Here is a 14,057-nt window from a genome sequence, read left to right on the forward strand (position 1 = left end):
TTCTAAAAGTTTAAAGGCAAGACAGTTTATCATCATGATGTATTTTCTACTTTTATGAACAGTAGGTTAGCTGCAAGTTAGGAAGGAGTGGAACGGTTATATGGATTTACAAATATTTTGATAGTTTTGAAGTTGGTGACTCCCAAACTGGGATCACACATGACCAGTGGAAAAGTGATAAATCGGAGTCACTTGGGAGCAATAAACAAATATGAGTGCTGTGATATCAGCAAGGCAACCGCGATTTGTTAACAAGACTTATTCAGAACAAACACTTGTACGCACTAGAGGAAAAGAAGCGGTGATGCTCATCAAGCAAGCATGAGTCACATCCAACATATAAAATGTGACGTGTTGACGTGTCGATACATGGCAGTGAGGTCAAAGTTGACAGAACAAAAACTAATAAGAAGCATGAAAAATGTTCTTGAGAATGTTATTTCAGTAAAATTCAACTTGGTTTCACAAATATTGATATTGAAAACGTTTGGAAACCACTTATTTTAAAGGGGACATATTCTGCTTTTTATGATTTTCTGTCATTTTTATGTCCTGTTCTGATGTCAGATGTTAAACATGATTCAAGTTCCAAAATTTGAGGTGAACGTATGTAAAAATGTTCCCTGAAAGTCAAAAGCCAAGGCTTCAACCTGCTTTGAATGCTTCATTTGAAAAGTAACCTGACATCATTAGACTTTGTTGCTAAGGTTGTTTGCATTGTCCAATCACATATTTCGGCTCCAACATGTATGGATGGATTTGAGAAGTTGACATTTGGAGTAAAGAAGGAGAAAAAGAAGTGAAATCCTGCTACTATAGTTTGTTTACGTAGCCTCCGGAGCCAGAGGAAGCTTCCTGAAGCTGACCAATCAGAACAGAGTGGGCTCATCAGGAGGCGGGCCTTAAAGAGACAGGAGCTAAAACGGCCTGTTTCAGACAGAGGCTGAACTGAGGGGCTGCATAAAGGACCAGTAGAAGATAAGTAAGGAGTTTTTTTAACTGTAAATCATGCAAAGATATCCAGTAGAGCCCCAGATTATAAATATAGAGCTGGAAATGTGCTTGATATGTCCTCTTTAAGTCATTTATGAAGCAATATTCTCTGGTTTCTGCTTTTCAAATGTGAAGATTTATAATTTTCCCTTATATTATATCATTACAAACTGAGTATCTTTGGGTTCTGGACTGTTGGATGAACATCACATCGGGCTCTCAGAACTGGTGAAAAAGGTAAAAGATCAAATTGATTAAATCATTAATGATAATAATTATGGCATCAGTTTTCCCCTGCTTCCACTCTTTATGCTAAGCTAGGCTATCTACATCCTGACTCCTCACTTTTAGAATGAACCCTATTTCACAAAATACTAAAAATTATCATTTTAGATTCATCTACATAAAAGCAGCTGTGCTAAATAAAACCATAAGGAGCTGAATTAGTGATCTTTTTGTTTTGGAAGTTTGTGTATCATTTTTGCCAAAAGCTTGTCACACACACACACACACACAACAGAGGTTTCTAAAAAAAAACAAAAAAAACAAAACCTGAGCTCAATTTGATACTTATTTTCCATCTCAAGTCTTCCTCCAGCCTGACTAAAAACACCAGATGATATCACACACGGTGATTCCTGCACAATACTGTAATCAGGTCACCAAGGCTGCTGTTAGCGCTCGTTAGCATCTTTCTGGAGTTTATGAGTAATTTCTGTCCAATACACAAGTGTCCAATCAGACTGTGTGTCTCTGTCAAAGTCTCAAAGGCCGCTCTCGCTACACAGCATCAACCAGATCTCTTTACTTTGTGTTCTCTCTCAGTCCCTGCTGTGGTTTGTCAACCTATGACTGCTGGCAGTACATTCACAAGATCGCTGAGAGAAAAGAAAAAACGTCTCAGATTTCACTCTGTTCCTGCTAAAACCAGACCAGATTCCTGACGCAGGGGGATTCAGTTTCTTAGGAAAAAACCAAACAAAGCTCAGCAAACAGACAGACTAAACCTCTAAAAAAAAAAAAGTCACCGGATAAATGTTCCCATTTTTGCTTTCTATTTTCTCTCTGTACAGCTGCAAACTACATCATCGGCAGCAAAATTCATTAAATGAGTATTTACTCAGCTTTAAATGCTCAATATCCACAAACTATTATAGGTAAGTCCCTGTGACACACCACCCACTTAACGGATAAACATGCCTGAGAGTGCGGCCGCTGTTTATCCTCCTTCACTGTACGCTGAGTGTTAATGTCGGGGTTGATCTCTCTCTGTCATTATCTTGCTGGGTAGCTGCAGGAGGTTTTTCAATGGGGATGATGGAACGAGGCCACACAAACCCGCTCCACATCACTATGGAAACAGAGGCTGCGGCGCTCCATCACACTGTATCTCTGAGCTGCAGATGAGGTTTTAAAAACAAGGAGAGTCGACTGATGGAAACAGGTTTTTGTAGCTGAGTTACAGAAGGGAGAAAGTTTCAAAAAGAAAAAAGTCTATGAGGTATGAAATGAATCCCTTAATTTTTATTCTTTAAATTTCATTCATTTAATGATTAATAATGATGTAATTAATGTTTATTAAGGGGACAATTAATGGATTACAATATTAAGGTATTATCTGTGTAATTTAACAGCTTTTTCAGGGGTAAAAAACACTGAAAATTTACCAAATAACAGAGAAGCATTTATACCGTTATGTCCTGTGTGGTGTGTTCTGTGAACCTGCCCTTTCCTTCTAGTTTCAGGGAGTTGAGACCAATCATTGCTCCTATTGGTGGCAGCTAATCAACCTATAAAATGCCCTACAGTAACCTGCTAACCCTAGGAAACGGCCCCGCTGACACTTGGTGAATACTCAACAGCAGCACTGATCTTGGCTGCAAGGGGTTGAACTTGTCCCTGATTTACTTCCTTGCCAAGATAAGTGATGGTTGTTTTTGCGAACTCACACTTGCTCAGGTTCAGGGGTCAGTGAGGAATTTTCAAAGCACTGGAAAACAGTCAGGAGAGTGTTCATGGGACTCTCGCAGTCAGGTGAATACACTACGACATCATCTAAATACACTACGACATCATCTATATAGGCCTCACAGTCGCATCAGACAACACTTTCTACATGAGCCGCTGAAAGATGACAGGGGCGTTACATATGCCAAACACCATGACAGTGTACAGCAGCCTTTAAGCAAATATAGCTTGGTCACATAGCATTCTGTTCCCACCCTATCAATGCAGTCTTCAACACGGGGAAGAGGGAAAGAGTCAGGCTTGGTTACATTATTAACCTTCCTATAGTCTGTAAAGAACCAGAGGTCTTGGAATCAACAGAAAGGAGAAAGTGCTGCAAGACTGCAAGACCATTGCTCAACTTGTTTGTGCATTAAGTACACTTCATAGGGGTCATGTGGTAAGGATGCGGCTTGATAGGAGCACTATCACCTACATCAATGTCATGCTGCAGTACATTTGTGTGTAGGGGGGGGGGTTACATCTGAAAACTTTCTGACTCAAGAAGAGCCTTACCTTAAAAAGGCCTTAAACCTTCCAATGAACCCTTTAAACCTCATTGTTCCACCAGTTCGTGAGTAAGTGCAAGGTCATGCAGTGCAGCCAAACTCCAAAACTGCAAATAAGAGTTTCCAAAGACACCATGAGTTCAAGCAGAATTTTGGAGAAACATCGATAAAATAATGCACAAAACATCTAGAATATTTCTAGAGTTATAGTGCAGTCATGAGACTGATGTCTCAGGTTTTAATATTTCAGTCAGTATATGTCAGTTTAAATGTCAAACAGTTTAAATCAGGAGCTGAATGAAGTGGATACAGAATATATACTGTATGAAACAATTTTATCAACCTAATAAAAGGTGTATGTACGTTACACCAGCACACCTGTAGGATGTTTTTCACACTATTTGGTAAAAAGTTTTTAACTCACTAAAAAGCCCTTATATTATGGTGATAGTGTGCTAAAACTCCTAAATATCCATTGACCCTGAATCTGGAGTGAACCTCTGAACCTTTGAACCTTTAAATTAAGAGAATTTTAAGGTGCAAGTTAAGGCGTAACTGTGATGTTATTTTTTTTTATATTTTTAAAGGGATTTTACCTCAAAAGACCTTTAAATGGTGGAGATAATCCATTAAAAACCCCTCAATATATTTTAGTCCAAACATACTGGGGTGAACATACAGTATTAAATACCCAAATACTGCATAAAACTGCATAAACTGTTCATTCTTTTTTGTTTTGTTCTATTGGGATTTATATGTTTTTATTGTTTTTCAGGGATTTTTTTTTAGATAAATATGTTTCTCCTTTCTGATTGTAATGCTTTGGGCTGGGAAGAACAACATTTCACTTTTTTATATATGCAAATACACAAGAAAATGACAGTAGACTAAATCTTGAATCTTAAAAAACCCTGAAAATATCCTTCACTTGCACCTCAAAATATTTCACACCCATAACATTAACTAAAATGTAAACATAATTACACATTAAATTGAAATATTTCAAATGAATGTGTTAATTCAGGGGGAAAGTCATGTATCCCTTAAAATCTAATTGATTTGTTAATTAAGGGCTTTTGAAAGTAAGAGGTCACTGCTACCATGACAAACATCTTGAACTGGATTCAGGTGTGTTTTCAGGGGTAAATTGCAGGTCAGTTAAAGGTAGTTGTTTTACAGTGTAAGTAAGGCAGAGGTTGGTGGTTCATCTGCAGCTGCAGTTTGAAGCTCAGACGATCCCCCGGGAATCATCTTGTTTTTTCCTCAAGTCTAAACAATGCAGCATTTAAAAGGTTAGATCTGTCTCTCATGTCCCTGTTGACCCTGACCAGGCCTTTTCCCTACTGATCAACTAATCAACACACACACACACACACAGCACAATATCCAATCATGCACACACACATTAACAAGCACACTGTGGATATCCTGCTCCTGTTATGGGCAGCTTCCACCTCCTGACCAGTAACTCTCCACCGAGATGCCATTCTTTTCCACATGTTTTCCCCTCCTGGTGCTGGATGGTTATTTCAGAAGGTCTGCTGGGAGAGGGGGTAGGGGGGTCTGTCCAATCGATCTGCCAAGTAGATATCTTGACATCTACTGGGCAGATTTCCATCAAAACCATGATCCCTAGAGGATGAATCCACCTCTGGACATGAGATCTTTACTGTGCCAACATTTTGAATCCACTCCACAACAGACCCATGAAAAACCAACCTGACATGCATACAGGGTTGATACTATTTTCACTATCGTATCTGTCTTATCTGTCAGCTATTTTCTCAATTAATGGATTAGTTTACAGATTAGTCTATAAAATGGCAGAAAATTATGAAAAATTTCAATCACTGTTTCCCAAAACCCAAGGTGATGTTCTCAAATGTCTTGTTCTGTCTGGACCAACAGTCCACAACCAAATATTCAATCTATCATAAAGAGCTAAAGAAAACCAAAAAATATTCACATTTAAGAAGCGGGAACCAGATAATTTTAGCGTTTTCTTCTTAAAAAATGACAAAATAATTGCTCATTAAATTTCAGTCAATCAATTAATCAACTAATTGTTGTGGTTCAACATGCATAAATTCATTTTCAATCTTCAAAGGACCTGAAGACGCCAACACTGGCAGCTGCATGATGCTCAACCACTTAATGAGCAGTTTTTTCTCATCAGACATTTGACATAATATGGACACAGAGATCTGAGACCTGCACCAATACAACAGGACCCTACCACACCTGATCAGACTAAAGATAACTCAGTCTCTTGTGGTTGGAAACAGCAGTTTTCTCTGGCAAGGTCCACTGTTGGGTTAATGCCTCCATCCACCCCTCCTCCTCTGAATGAGGAAGTCTGGCTACATATATGGATGACATCTGTCACTCAAACATAACTATTACGACCTATTATGTTGTCTTTCTTGGGAGGACCGTCTCCATTTATGATGCTGAGAATAAGAGGTGCAGGTTTCAGTCTGCAAGTTTTTATTCCAGTCAGTTACCTCAGCAGGTGATTTGATGAGTTCTTCCCCTCTAATTGGAAGAGTGCTAATCAGTTGATGAAATCTTTAGTTGGAATTAAAAACCTGCAGGCTGTTTGTGCTCCATGGCTCATGGTTTACCACCCCTGATCTGATCTAAAAGACAGAAGTTTTGCAGAGTCACAGGCTTTCCTCTGGCACCATAAACTTTACTTTTTTCTCATAAATATTTTTTTTTTTTTTTTTTTACTGAAGCTCTGTTATTGTTGGTGCAGATGTATGCTTAAGTTTTCCATAAAATAAAGTCAGTACAAGAGAATGCAGAACATTATGAGCCCACAGAGAAAGATAGAAAGAGAAAACAGATGCTTGAAAAAATCAGAGGGGGGATGATTCTGAAATGTTTTTATTCATGAAAATAAATCAGAACCACAGTGGACCTTTATAGACTCTGAAGCCTATTAGGCTATTTCTTGCAGCTGTTACAGTAACTTTTATAAAAACAATTACGGAACTTGAACTTGACCACTGCATTTGCAGGAATATTTGAATCCATTTTTAAAAGTTTAATTCATCAAGTAGCGTGATATTTTCATTCTCAGTGCTGTGATGTAAACTTCATGTCCTTTCCTCAAGGGACACATAGGAGATGTGATCATCTATACTATACTATACTATAAATGAAAAAAGGTTAAATTCTAATTTAACATGACAGAATTAAATCCCCCCAACGCTCCTTTCAGTACTGTGGATACTCGGCCAGACACGCCAAAACACTTAATGTCATTCTTGTAAGTCACTGTTTAATTCTGCTCTATGTGCAGCGCGCAGCAAACTTCAATAATTAATAGAAAATAATCACAACATGCAATAGCACAACGTGATGTCATCGTAAAAATAAACACACTACAGTATATGCCTACTTGTCAGACTAAGAAAACAGTCTTCTTTTTATGCTTCTTCTGGAGGGGTCATCTGCGGCGTGTCAACCCTTTTTGACCGACATCTCAGGAAATCTCTGAGTGGGGAAGGAGGCGACCTCTGGTCCATGTACTGCGTCATCACATAACTCCTGGTCCATTCACTGTGTCATCACAGAGGTACTGGTCCATTTACTGCATCATCAAGGAGCCACTGGTCCATTTACTGCATCATCACGGAGCCACTGGTCCATTTACTGCATCATCACGGAGCCACTGGTCCATTTACTGCGTCATCATGTAGCCACTGGTCCATTTACTGCGTCATCATGTAGCCACTGGTCCATTTACTGCGTCATCATGTAGCCACTGGTCCATTTACTGCATCATCATGTAGCCACTGGTCCATTTACTGTGTCATCATGGAGCCACTTGTCCATTTACTGCGTCATCATGTAGCCACTGGTCCATTTACTGTGTCATCACGTAGCCACTGGTCCATTTACTGTGTCATCACGTAGCCACTGGTCCATTTACTGCATCATCATGTAGCCACTGGTCCATTTACTGCATCATCACAGAGCCACTGGTCCATTTACTGCGTCATCATGTAGCCACTGGTCCATTTACTGCGTCATCATGTAGCCACTGGTCCATTTACTGCGTCATCATGTAGCCACTGGTCCATTTACTGCGTCATCATGTAGCCACTGGTCCATTTACTGCGTCATCACGTAGCCACTGGTCCATTTACTGCATCATCATGTAGCCACTGGTCCATTTACTGTGTCATCATGGAGCCACTTGTCCATTTACTGCATCATCATGTAGCCTAGACGCTGTGTCATCTCTATGGTAACACAAACACTGACACTGTTTTAAATAGCATATTTTTATTTTAGATATTTTACATGGTCTATGGGTGAAGCAGCAAAAATCACTATGAGGGGGATACATGTTTGTTCCCATCAGGGAAAAAAATAATTCAGCAGAGGCAGGGATATACATTTGCTCCCCCAGCAAATCATTCTCTGCTTGAAATGACTCCTGGATGTAAAACATTCAACATTCCCAAAGACATTTCCAATGAGACAATACCCAGTTCTCCTAGGACACTGAAATGAAGACTCAGCTTATGTAACTGCCAGCTGTAAACTGCAGCATCCAGTCAGGTTGGAGGTTAACCTTTTTCCAATAAAGTACAAGCTGCAAATCTCTCAGGGAGGATCATAAAAGCAGCAGGTTTCATCTTACAGACACTGAAGAAGAAATTTTCTTCTTCTGCACTGCGGCTGCAAACCCTGAGAGGACAGGCTGTTGGCTGTTTGTTTTGTGTTATAATACACTAATTATCTTCATAAACTTAAGAGTGGAGGATGAACGTCTTCTTCAGAGTTCATCTTGGTTCACGGTGTTCAGAGGTGATTTGAATGGCTGTGACGTCGGCCTTCATCTGACTGCTGCTGTATATGCAAAATATCTCCAGCCGCTTTTTGTTTACTATTTTCCCTTTTCAGAGTTAAATGGTTATGCAAACGCTGTGTGACAGGAAGGAGGCTGGAGGACGGATGAAATGTTCAGACACACCTTCAGAAGACCTTTGGCAGCGTCACTTCTCGAATGGGAGGATTTATGCAGTTTTTCATAGTAAAGGAATAACTTCTTACTCTTGTCACTGATGATCGGACACAATAAGCTCTTCTAAAAAGGAACTGTACGGAACTTATTTCAGCCTTCATACATTTTTAAGAGTTATTGTAAATGAATGTAAGAATCTACAGCCATGCTAGCAGATCTGTGAGGCTGAACTTAAGGAGTAACTTAACACTAAATCCACTTTTTTGAGTAACTAAATTACATGTAGTCACATCAATTGATCCTGGTTCTATATTATAGAGTTCATTACATCACTGTCTGTTGGAATAACTCTGTCTGTGTGACCCCACAAAATCCACGTGTTTTTATCTGCATTTCAATTTACACATAAAAAATCAGAATCAAAACGCCGAAAATTTTGAAATATCGCAAATAAGTTTTAAACACTTGGCTGAAAGAGTTAGGCGTATTCTTAACAGCAAAATGCGACAAAGTGCACTGTAAACAGCCTTAATGAATAAATGATGACGTACATCAAGCATGCGAGTTAAACGTTACTGAAGAGACGAAAACATCAGATCTGTGTGGAGCGATGAGGAGACTGTAACCTTCCTAAAATTAATACATCAAACAAACAGAAATGAACCAATCCATCAATTTTATAACGAGATATTTCACAGCATAAGTGAAACTTTGACCTGCTGGTGGAGCTTCATTCATAGCTCTTTATTTTAAAGTGTGGCCTGAATATTCATCATTTATTACTTTATCACTTTATCATATTCTAATCTCTCTTCATCAGTGAAACATATGATCCAGCTCTATTTCCGCAAACCAATAATTTTCACACAGTCCCTTAGAAATACGTTTGGACTCAGATAACTCGGATATTTATAAACAAAACAATAAATTAATTATTAAAATATTCACAGATTATTCACAGTTACTGGTTTTGTTTTTGTTCCTGTTGTTTTCAGGGACTGTTCACATTAATCAGCTTTACTGTAAATGTGCCAGTATGAGCCATCTGCCTCCTTCTCAACTGCTGTCTCTGTGCATGTGTAAAAAAAAAAAAAAAAACATTTACACCAATTAAAACTGAATATGGTGCAAAGCAGCATGCACAGATCATAAAGACGTTGTGTAAAGAGATACAATCAAAGACAGAAGTGCCATAAAAACAACGTTATCATGTAATCGGCGGGGGGGAATAAACTGCAGCAGACAGAGGAACCAAACTTCCCCAAACACATTCAATCATATAAAGGCAACACACACGACAGCCGCTCACAAACAAGTCGAGCAAACACTGAGATGTTGACATGCACACTAATAATGTGGTTAAAACAGCAATGTTAAGGTGGAACCATGTAAACCACAGACTCTCATTATGTTTATGACAGTAAACCCACAGTCGGAATAAATGTTGAGGTGAGTTTTCTTGTTGTCACTAATTCCAATAAAACTCTTTCTCTGAATCTTCCAGTTCATTTGAGACACATTGCTTCAAGGCTCTGGGAAGGTTATTGGATATTAAATCTTCATGATTTTAAAGTTAAGATGGATGCTGTGAAGCTGAGTTGATTTCTTGTGGTTGGTTTTGACCTTTCTGGTGAGAGACTATGCAGATGACAGGTTGGTTTACCTACATGATTATGATCTCCTAACGGGCCCTATAGCACCCAGAACAAAGAGCCAACTTACATATAATTTCCCATTGGGGTTAACACTCCTTCCATTATGTGTACCTGTTTATCCTGTGTAGGTTTGCAGGGGGCTGAAACCTACAGTATCCCAGCATGCACTGGTCAAAAGGTCAAACTGACATTTTCCTGCATTAAAAGAAAAAACTGCTTATTGACCATCGCTCAATAAATGTAAACAAAATCTCTCTTAAACTCATCATTATAACTTCATGAAGGTAGGGTGTTTTGCATGGCTGCTGGGTTAGATTGCATTAGATTCAGCTGGGTGATGTATGATTGGCTGCAGTATGTTACACCTGTAGCAGTTAGATGTAACACGAGGAGCCACACCTATGGACTAATCCAGGTTGGAAGCACACGAACTGCTCTTACTATGGTTTACGTCTCACCTGTGAACCCAAAGAATAATCCTGCATGATCCTGAGTGATTAAATGATTTCACTTTTCAGTAAACCTGTTTTCACAGAATGACGACTGTGTATTTTAACAGTCCTTGATTTACAGTGTAGTCATACTACCCAGAGACTGCCTCAGGGCCAGGAATGATTACAGCAAACAATAACTCTTTCAACACACATACAGTACGTGCATGCAAGTAATGTAATAAGACTTGGAAAAATCCAAACCAGCCGCTTGACTACAAGCCCTCGTTTCACAGGAGGGACCTGCTCTTCCACCTTCGACATTAATAATGTCAGACACCACAAGATAAAATATCCTGTCTTTAAACACAGAGAAGCTGCAGCTTTATAAGTTTAATCATGTCAATTAAAGTGAAAAATAAGACAAATTTAATAAATGAAAACATCCAGCAGTTATGGAGCAACGTTATCATTCATTTCGAATCATGTTTCAGGCTTAAAACCTTTTCTATTGTTTAGTCTCTGAACTCAAATTAGATTTGTATTGAAACAACAGAAGAAACACTTAAACCTGCAATAACTCAATTTTTGTCCTGTTCAGCAGAAGCAAGCTGTGAACTCAACACTGACACATAATCATCTTTTAAGCTGATATGTTGAACTTGTCAGCAAACAGTTTCCTTATTTCCACATCCAGCAGTTATGGAGCAACATTATCATTCATCTGGAGTCGTGTTTCTGTCCACCTGGTGAATGTAAGTCCAATATTCACTGTCTTTTAGCTCTGTTTTTGCTCTCTACCAACTCCTGAGGGAAGGATCTGGCTCTTTAGCTGCTAAATGCTCCACTATGTTCACCAGCTAACTGTGTCTGTTTGCTGTTTGGTGCTGAGCAGGTAGTGTACAGTGGCTTTTTTTAGAGCTTTTTCTCTGAAAACGACACTATGAGAGCGCTAAGAGTGAACCAAAACAGTGAAGTATAGCAGAAACTCACTATAAAGCTCCGTAAAGCCGAGAGGAGCTGCAGAGTCTCTGATAATTCTCTGTAGGTTCATCACTACGAGCCACGACCAACACATTACACATTAACCAGGTTTCCATAAGAATAAACAAGGACGAGGGCGTGTGAACGATAACGCTGAATCATCGCATTTTTGCATGTTTCACTCCTGGTATGAGAAAGACACAGTATGTTGTGTTGTTATTGTGATTTACCAAATATCTTCTTTAGGAGATATTCGAGTTTTAAGGATGCTAAATTTATAGATTTAGATCTAAAATATGAAGAAAAGTTATTCTAAATAAGATTAATTGATCCACAGCTTGGAAAATTAAGACTGAGAGGTCAAAGAGGTCAATTACAACGAGCTCAAAGGTTTTTTTGGACCATTTTGGACTATGAGTGATTCTGTGGTTATCTCTGTGTGTGTGTGTGTGTGTGTGTGTGTGTGTGTGTGTGTGAAGACAGACAGGTCAGCACATGTCAGCTGTGTTTTCACACACTCTGACATGCAGATACGCAGGTATGCAGTGACACGGTTGACATCTTTTCATCAGTTTTACATCTAAACAATGTGTGTCATCGCTCACACCAAGTCAAAACTAGTTTATAAAAGACATTTAAGAGGAGCTAAAATACAACAAGATCATTAGAGTGATGAAATAATGAATGTGGTTTTTGTACATTTATTTGACATCATGGTGACCGGCTGCTCAGGGGGATTCTACCAAACTGTGAAATCCAGAGAAGACCCTCTTTGTGTCGGGAAATACCAGACACACTGAGCAAGTCGCTGCAAGGCCGGAAAAAAACTGCTGGAGAGGAGGGGGCTGTGAGCTGGTGACAGACATATGAGTGAGTGTTTGTGTATTTTTGTCTCTTTTTTTCATAGGTTTGAGAGAACACACACACACATGCACACACACAGCGAGGTGGAAACCATCACACTGCTCCTCTCTTGTATAATTTGTTCCCCAAATAATTTTAGGTTTATTGCCTTCATCAGGTTTTATGAGGTTGTTTCAGGTTTCTTTATAAACAGCCCAGATATGTGGAAAAAAACCTCACTGCGTCACCCTCATATTTGAAAAGCTGACAACATTAGGTGATGAATCAAGTATTAAGTCTAGATTAGTCAATTAGAAGATTGACAGAAGAGTAATCGGCACCTATTTTGATAATAAAATAATCGTTTGAATCACTTTTTAAGCAAGAATGCCAAATATTTTCTGGTTCCAGCTCCTCATATGTGACGATTTGCTGTTTTTCTGACAATAAATTGAACATCCGAAGGTTTTGGACTGTTAATCAGATGAAAACAAGCAAATTGAAGACATTCTTGTGGCCTCTATGCAATTGTGAATGCCATTATTTCATTTCTTTAACATTTAATTAACTAAACATTAATTGATTAAAAGAAAATAATCTGCAGATTAATCTATAGAGAAAGTAATCGTGAGATGCAGATAATTAATCGACAATCAGTGATTAAAGGTAAGATAGTCAATAGCCGTGTTAGCAGCTCTAGCTAACATGTTGATGTTTACCATCTAACATTTGATAATTAACACTAAACACAAAGTACAGCTGAGGCTGATGGTTGTGTCATTAGTTTTGCAGGTATTTGGTCATAAACAATCGTTGGATACATTTAAATTTTGACCTGAAGATGACGCTACATAAAAAGTCAGATGACCAAAGTGTTTGCAATTCATCCTGAGGGGAACATGAATGCGTGAACCAAATTTCACAACAGTGCATCCAACAGTTGCTGAAACATTTCATTCAAAACCGCAGATATCAACCTCATGGTGGCGCAAGAAGAAAAGTCAGAGGATCACCAGAGTCAGTAGGGTTCATCATCTGGTGATCATGAAAGTCTGAACAAAACATCATGACAATCCATCAAATAGTTGTTGAGATATTTCAGTCTGACAGTGGTGGAGCGACATTGGCCTCCCTCGAGCTACGCTGCTAACACGGGTATTTAAGAAAAAAAAAGCACATAACATTAAACGACACAACCACAGCTCTGTCGTGGTTTCAGCATCTAATGGAAACTTTTAGAAGCGGAGCGTCTGTTCTTCAGTGTGTGGTTCATCTTCATTTACAGCTGCCATATTTGCTTGGATTAGAAAATAATAGAGTCACAACTTGGGAAACAGATTGTATATGGTGCAGAAGATGTATATTTTCATCCAGTCAATTAAAGACTCGTCTCTTTTTTCATTAGTCTCTTAATTGTCATTATGAAGACATAACTGGTCACACTCTTTATTATTTGTTTGTTCTCTGCACAATGCTGCTGTGCTTCTATGATTTTATTCTACACTATTATTAATTTACTTTTTGATCCTGAAAGCACATCCGTCAACATTTATTGTTTTTTAAAATTATGCTCAATAAATAATTTGACTTGACTAGAGGAGTCTCTGATGATTCGAAAAGTTAAGGGATTTTTAAAATATCCTCAGGGAACCTT

The 14,057-nt window shown here is 38.7% G+C and overlaps 1 protein-coding gene across 1 annotated transcript in view; it reads right to left on the reverse strand.

Annotated features, from left to right (window-relative positions):
- niban1a (niban apoptosis regulator 1a) overlaps nucleotides 1–14,057 on the reverse strand; it is a 37,504-nt gene that overhangs the window by 15,345 nt on the left and 8,102 nt on the right. The window lies entirely within an intron of this gene.

Source organism: Thunnus albacares, chromosome 9, assembly GCF_914725855.1.
Source record: "Thunnus albacares chromosome 9, fThuAlb1.1, whole genome shotgun sequence".
NCBI classification, from domain to species: Eukaryota; Metazoa; Chordata; class Actinopteri; order Scombriformes; family Scombridae; genus Thunnus; species Thunnus albacares.